Below are 6,026 nucleotides of genomic sequence, written 5' to 3'. Positions count from 1 at the left end.
ACAACATCAAACGAATCAATTACCGAAATACTCTCGTAAGCACTTGGTAACTTCATCCCTTTGCTAGCCTGAAAAGTCACTTCTTCATCGTTGACTCGGAACTTGATTTCATTTTTTCTCCGAAACCATCAGAGCCCTCCCTGTAGCAAGGAACGGTCTCCCCAGAATAATAGGAATGTCCTGATCAACAGCACAGTCAAGAATCACAAAATCAGCGGGCAACATAAAATCACCAACCCACACAAGTACATCATCAACCACCCCCAACAGGTCTTTTGATAGACCTATCAGCTATTTGTAATCTCATAGTAATCGGCTTTGGCATCCCCAAACCTGATTGTTTATATATAGGAAGAGGCATCAGATTAATGCTCGCCCCATTATCACAAAACGCACGAGCAAAATCATGGTGCCCAACAGAACAAGGAATGGTGAACGCCCCAGGATCTCCCTTTTTCTGAACAGTTGTAGTTGAAATGATGGAACTCACAGTGTGAGTCAAACTCACGGTTTCATGTTGAACCGTCTTCTTCTTGGTCAGCAGATCCTTCAAAAATATAACAAAACCGGGCATCTCCTTGACAGTTTCCAAGAAGGGAAATTTTAGATATAACTGCTTCAACTGATCATAAAACTTCTCGAACTTAGCATCTTCCTTCTTCTTTACCAACCTCTGAGGAAAGTGAGGTTTAGATATGAAAAGCTGCGTCAAAGGGCGGAGAGCCCCTTATACAGCCTGCTTGCTTGTGTTATCAGCTTCCTTCACCATCTCTGGAATATCAGCAACCTTCTTGTCAGTAGGATTCTCATCAGCAATAATGGGTGCTTCAGACTGCACCTCATCCTCTTCATCTATCCTCTCAAGATCAATCACCTTCTCATCATCCCCCTGGAGTGTTTTACCACTCCTAGTAGTGATGGAAAACACACGGTCTACACCGCCTCCCCCATTCTTTAGATTTAGAATAGTGTCACTCGGAAGTCCTCCTTTTTAAGGAGGGTGCTGCTCTCTAGGAATATCCTTCATCTGTGACTCAAGCTTCTGAATAGCCGCTGTATGGGAACCCACTATTTCTGTCAGCCTAGATAAAGTCCTTTCAGACTTAGATTGATTGGCTAGAATCTTCTCAAGCACTGCTTCAACCTTCGAACTACCTTGCTCTGTTGACTGCCCTTTCGGTGGTTTATAAGGATTGGAACTCTTGTTCCCGAAATTGTTGCTGTTGTTGTAGCTCCCTTGGTTCGCACCACCATAATTATTGTTGTAGTTCCCAGAGTTGTTATAAGCACCTTGACCTTGCTGAGGTCTCCATTGATTCTGATTCTGATAGCCACCTTGGTAATTCTGTCTTTGGTAACCCCCTTGAGAGTTATTAACATAGTTAGCATCTTTAACCTGCATAGGTGGCCCATCATGGAACGGACCATCTTGAGTATGGTACATCCCTTTTGGAAAAACTGTATCATCCTCACAAACATTTACCTTCTTGATTTGGGATTCATCAAACTTCTTCGTTAGCAAGGAAATATTTGTTGCAAGTTCTGCCAATGTTTGCAGGGTGTCTTGATTCTCCTTCACTATATTTTGGATCATAGCACTACCATACGGTACCACATCAACATTGTTTGAGTGCCAAGCCTGATTATGAGTCGTCAGCTCGTTAAGTATGGTGGTCACTCGTCGATAAGTTTTGTTCATGAAACAACCATCAGCTGCATTATTAGCAACTGACTGCGTCACTGGATCTAGCCCTTGGTATAACTTCTCCATTAATATTTGATCCGGAAAACCATGATTCAGGCTCGTCTGCAAATACTCCTTGAATCTCTCCCAGGCTTCATATAGTTGTTCCCCCGGTTGCTGCTTAAATTCATATATCTTGTCACGAATTTCAGCCTTCTAGCTAGGGGGTACCACTTTGTGAGAAAAGCAGCAACCATCTCTGCCTATGAAGTAATCGAATTTCGGGGCAGCTTCTCAAACCATGTTCTTGCCTCTCCAACTAAGGAATATTTGAATAGCCTCAACCGAATAGCATCTTGTGGAACGTTGTTCTGGATGTGATTAGCACACACATCCACAAAATTCTAAAAATGACGTTGAGGGACATTCTCGGTAGAGTTCCGAAAGTATCCCTCAAGTTTCAACAACTGGTATAGAGAGGAGTCAATTTTCACAGTAGCAGCTCCAACTCGAGGCTGAACAATAACAGATGCATAGTCCTCCACTGGAACAAGATCAGCGAAAATATTCTCATCATCTGATTCATTCGCCTGATTGTTCAACCGATTCCCCTGGTTACCAGCACATTGATTTTGCTGATTTTGATTCATGTTCACCTGGTTTACACAGAGTAGCAAACAAAGTGTGATGGAATAAGCAAAAGACTTCAATCAAAGAAAACACTATCTAGTAATTTCAAAACCGTATTCCCCGGCAACGGCGCCAAAATTTGATATGCTCAAATTACACCTATTAATGGTATAACGCGGACGTTTTCAAATATAGTAACCCAACAAGGTTGGGATCGAATCCCACAGGGAATATGGTGTGAAAAGGTTACTAAAGTCGTAGGATGCTAAGTTCTAGGTCTAATGTCTTAATCCGATGATTTTGGTAAAAGTTGGTTTTTCTATAACTAACTGCTATCTACTTGCTTTGGTGGAAATTTATGGTAAAAGAAACTAAGGTTCTGTCCCCGCTAGATAGGGTGTATGATCATGGGTATTGATCTTGATATACTTCTAATGGATCATTATATGAATGCACTTAATCTCTATATGAATTTCTACTATTTCCCAATAAATAAAGATTATGTCTTTCTATGATATTCCCAAATATAAGAAGGTAACTATGAAGAACGATTAATCATGCCAAGTAAATTCTTCTTATTCCTAAGTGAATTTATTAAACAAAGTTTAAAGCTTTGAGTCCTTGTTATTTATTCTTACCAACCCTAATTTTTTCCTAAATAAATCAGGGTTTATGGCTTTAATCAATGTTTGCAACCATTAATTATGAATGAAGAATAAAGAATAAATAAACCCTAATAATCCATTATGTGTATATCAATCACAAAACACCCATCATTGGGTTCACAACCCTAGTAAGGGAATTTAGCTACTCATGACAAAGAACAAGAAATAAGAAATTGAAGAATTCATAATTGCTTACTTTGGAAGAAAAGAGGAATTGATAATACTTGAATTGATGTTTGAACCTTCAAAAACTAGAGAGTATTTTATGTTCTAAGTCAAGAGACAAAAATATAATAACTGATAACTATTAAAACCCTACAATGACTATTTATAGGTTCTGAAAACGTGAAAGTTGCAGATTTGCACTTTGGTCCCATCGATACGAAATACGGTCCGTAAAGTGAAATACGGACCGTAAAGTGGTTTACGACCAAGTCGTCCGTCCAGTTGTGAGCATCTTCGATCTTTTGAAATACGGACCGTAAAGTGGTTTACGGCCCGTAAACTGCCCAGTCGTCTTTCAGCTTCCAAAACTCCGACTCTCTGCCAAATGCTCGAATGGTTAAATACGTGTTGAAATACGGACCGTAAACTGAAATACGGTCCGTAAACTGAGTTCATAAATCACCATGTCCTCATCCTGCCTTTCTGGTTCTGTTATTATTTAATACGCCCATGGAATACGGCCCGTATTTGAGAATACGGACCGTAAACTGACTTTACGGCCACTTCTGCACTTTCAACTGTTTCCATTCCGACTCTGTTCTGTTTCCTGAAAACACTAAAAACCACGTAAAATCACATAGACTTGCTTAAAAACAAGTAAAACTTATAGCAGAAAAGCATTGATTTGTGGCGTAAAATCACACCACATCATTCATCTCAGCCGAGCCAGAATGCGTACCAGGAGGTAGATGATGACATCGATTGGGCGACGCTTCGAGCATCATTACAGGAGGAACGATCAGTGAAAAATGTAGACAGTCCCAGGTATCTTGACTTCTAGGAAGTTTTAGTCACTGTCAGTATTTAAAACATTAAAGTACTTATTTTAAACATGTATGTTACTTATTATTTTGTAATTTTCATATTTTAGGATTCGGCACCAGTGGGTCCATCAGAGCCACCCACTCAGGTGTTTTCTCATGGGCCTGCCGAGCCACAGGTGTCTTCTCATGAGTCTGACGAGCCACGAATGTCTTCTCATGAGACTTCCGAGCCACAGGTAAGATATTTAGTAAAACTTAATTTTATTCAATATAAGGTGAATATTACATTAATTTTTTAAACATTTATTTGGACGTCAAACTGCACACCGCTCCAGCTTCAGCGTCTTAGCATCCCGTCCATGAAACTACTTCATATTCTGCACTAGACCCACCTCAGGCACCCTCTCAGGAGCCTACTCAGCCACCCGTCGATACACATGTTGGATTTTTTAACAAACGTTAATGTATTCAATATAAATAAAAATTGGTGCTAATTTTTATATATTTTTTAGGTTCATCCTTCGGTGCCTGCGGACACATCTGCCGATGAGGATGAGGTCTCATCTCCCGATGTGGATCAACATGAGATTCCGAGCGTACCAGTGGGACTAGATCCCAAGAATAAGCACGTTATACTCAAGGGCGCAAAGGAGAGGGGAAGAGCGGATAATCATGGCTTAGATCACCTTCTTATTTAGAGGAGAAAGGGGGATAGAGACGATGGAGAGGGTGGTGGGGATGGTATTAGCCTTAGGCCTAAGGATAATCTCAGGCATATCACATGTGTGACCCTTCCACGATAGTCTATATGCAATTAAGTTGTACAGTTTAAGCAAATATTATACATTTTTTGTGTATCTATTTATATTTATAAATATTATCTTAGTCTTAATTATTGTTTATAACTAACTCGTGTGACATCCTAAATTGATCATAAAAAAAATTGTGACATATTCGAAATAAAGTTACGCATTAATTTAAAAATAACACGAAACCCTAAAACATAAATAACTTAAAGCTAATGACAAGAAGTCTTCAAACAAAAACTTACTTCGAGCACTTTTCAACGACAAAAACGACAATCCTAAATTTTGCGTATCCTTGATGTATTGAGCCTATCTTATTAATCGCACAAAAATAAGTCAGGTTCTATATATAATATTGAAGTTTCGGAGTCTCGAAGCACGATTAATCTATGACTAAAGTACGTAATTGAGTGTAAAACTGTATAAGAAAGAGAGTTTAACTAAAAAAAAAAAAAAAAAAAAAGGGAAGCAAGTCTTTAACGCAGTAAATTACTGCACTCAAGGTATTATGGTAACTCTTTTTTTCTTGGGGTATTTTGGTTCAAAACGTCTTTTTTTGGGTCATTTTGGTTCCGGACTCTCACAAGGAAGCTGTGGGCAATAGGCTCAACACAATGCGATAAGAGAAATCTAAAAAAGACAAAGAGTTAAAAGAAGCAGCCCGTGCGCTGGAGCAAAGTGATGCAGTAAGTGCCATTATACAGGGATTAACATATAAGTTTACACATTTATGACCAGGGACTTCAGTTTCCTGGTAACAAGGGATGGGACCTGAGGCTTCAAATAGAAATTTTTGATGTTAGTATTTACCATCCAAAAGAAGATAAGACGGTTATGCAGCATATGTAAATGATTTTACATTATGTGTGTGTGTATGCATTTCTTTAAATCAGAAGGGTTTCATCTTTACCTCGGAAGCAAACATTCTCTTTGTGCGAAGATCAGTTAATGTTTGTTTCTGTAATTACATATCTGTTTTAAAAATTCTTAAGGCAATCTTCTTCAAGTACCATTACTACAAGTCCTTCTTCATGAGGTGTAGCGTGCTAAGCAGCTAGGGGGGATTAGTGTAATTTCATGTACAAGAGAAAAATCTTTGGAGGAATATTATTCTTAATTGTTTATTTAGCAGTTTATCTAGCTGCTTAAAATATGCTGTTGGTACCAACTTATATCCTATGATATCTCAAAGTGGAACACTTGACAGAATAGATATTTTGATTAAAACGAAAAGATATCTCCTAATCTGGGA

At 38.7% G+C, this 6,026-nt stretch overlaps 1 non-coding gene across 1 annotated transcript; it reads left to right on the top strand.

The window, feature by feature from the left end:
* Positions 1-1,787: 1,787 nt before the first annotated feature.
* LOC132604749 (small nucleolar RNA R71) lies at positions 1,788-1,893 on the top strand. The gene has a single exon (XR_009568851.1). It is a non-coding gene; the product is annotated as a small nucleolar RNA R71 (small nucleolar RNA).
* The last annotated feature ends 4,133 nt before the right edge of the window (positions 1,894-6,026 follow it).

This window comes from Lycium barbarum, chromosome 7, assembly GCF_019175385.1.
Source record: "Lycium barbarum isolate Lr01 chromosome 7, ASM1917538v2, whole genome shotgun sequence".
NCBI classification, from domain to species: domain Eukaryota; kingdom Viridiplantae; phylum Streptophyta; class Magnoliopsida; order Solanales; family Solanaceae; genus Lycium; species Lycium barbarum.
Note: the sequence above shows the minus strand (reverse complement) of the source record. Positions and strands in the feature narration are given on the sequence as shown.